This window comes from Limulus polyphemus, unplaced genomic scaffold (genome assembly GCF_000517525.1).
Source record: "Limulus polyphemus unplaced genomic scaffold, Limulus_polyphemus-2.1.2 Scaffold703, whole genome shotgun sequence".
Taxonomy (NCBI): domain Eukaryota; kingdom Metazoa; phylum Arthropoda; class Merostomata; order Xiphosura; family Limulidae; genus Limulus; species Limulus polyphemus.
In genome coordinates, this window is record NW_013666313.1 from 261,529 (window position 1) to 263,430 (window position 1,902).

General features: G+C 38.5%; 1 protein-coding gene across 1 annotated transcript in view; it reads left to right on the forward strand.

The window, feature by feature from the left end:
• Positions 1 to 1,902, forward strand: part of LOC106460077 (B-cell lymphoma/leukemia 11A-like) — a 129,280-nt gene that overhangs the window by 102,268 nt on the left and 25,110 nt on the right. The window lies entirely within an intron of this gene.

Consider the following 1,902-nt stretch of genomic DNA (forward strand, 5'->3'; position numbering starts at 1 on the left):
GTCCCTACTAACCAATCGGGGTTGAGTGATAAAGAAATATTAGAGATCCAGCTAAAACTCAAACAAATCGAGCTCGAACAAACTCGTATTGAAGCCGTGAAAGAACAAACTCATATAGAAGCCGAGAAAGCGAACGAACAAGCTCGTATTGAAGCCGAGAAAGAGTTAAGTCGTATTGTAGCCGAGAAAGAACAAACTCGTATTGAAGCCGAGAAAGAGTTAAGTCGTATTGTAGCCGAAAAAGAACAAACTCGGACTGAAGCCGAGAAAAAACAAATTCGTATTGCAACCGAGAAAGAACAAACTCGAAATGAAGCCGAGAAAAAACAAACTCGTATTAAAGCCGAGAACGAACGAGCTCGTATTGAAGCCAAAACAGAAATTAGGCTGAATGAAATGGAAATTAGACTCAACACTGATCGAACAAAGCAAAATGACAACTTTGAGCTTAATCGATATGTTAAAGTACCACCGTTCAATGAAAATGAAGTTGATAAATATTTCCAATATTTTGAGAAGGTTGCCCAAATCATGGAATGGCCCACCGGAAAATGGTCATTATTATTACAAAGTGTCTTAACTGGTAAAGCACAAGAAGCTTACGCTGCTCTCTCTTTAGAAGATCGTAAGAATTATGATAAGGTTAAAGCAGCTATTCTCAAAGCATACGTGTTAGTACCCGAGACTTTAGAGGCTATCGCAAACAAGATAATCAAACTTAGATGGAAATTGCATATGAAAAAGAGGTTTATTTTGATCGATGGTGTAACTCGATGCATATTGGCGATAGTTTCGACAAACCAAGACAATTATGCCTAATTGAAGAATTTAAACGTTGCGCACGTGACGACCTCAAAACTTACTTAGATGAAAAGAAAGTTGAAACACTACAGGAAGCAGCTGCTCTTTCCGATCACTATTCTTTAACACATAAAACCACTTTTCATAAAAAGAAATTCCCACCATTTCAACAAGAACCTATACTTGTTCAACCCATTGAAGTTGAGGATTCTACCAAAAAAATCCAGCTTCTCTAGTTCGAAATCTTCATACAATTGGGCTAAAACTTCGTCAATACCATCAAGGCCTGTCTGTCATTTTAGTGAAAAACCTGGCCATGTTATGTCCGATTGTTGGGGTTTGAAAAAGAAAAAAGAAAAGGAGGCAACACCCAGTGCGTTTGTGTTAATATATGGACGTAGTTTCACCAGATCACCCAATGTTGTTGATTTGGCAATCCCATACCCATACTTATTCTACGTGATACTGGGGCGACTAAATCATTGTTGTTAGAAGGTGTATTACCTTTAGATTCGATTTCTGCAACTGGTGAGTCTGTTATTGCTCAGGGTATTGAGGGAGCTTTGTTAATGTTCCTCTTCATAATATATATTTGGCATCAGACCTAGTTTCGGGACCAGTTGTGGTTGGGGTAAGACCTACTCTGCCAATTCAGGGTGTGCCATTGTTGTTGGGAAACGATTTGGATAGGGAAAAAGTTGTTGCCGAACCTAAAATGGTTAATGAGCCAATCGCTGTTTCATCTAAGGATGATGTTGTAGTTGAGGAGAATCCCTATGTGTTTCCCTCGTGTTCTGTGACTCGAGCTCAGGCTAAGAAATTAGGCCAAAAACAAAGGATATATAGAGGACAATATTATACCTTTGTTCCAGACAATTTTTGTTGCCGAACCTAAAATTGTTAACAAACCGATCACTGTTTCATCTAAGGATGATGTTGTAGTTGAGGAGAATTCCGATGTGTTTCCCTCTTATTCTGTGACTCGAGCTCAGGCTAAGAAATTAAGCCAAAAACAAATGATAAGCGTGGATTCAGAGGATGATATTATAGATTTGTCTCAGTACATTTTTTGGATCTATTAGGGATCTTGTGAATGATCGT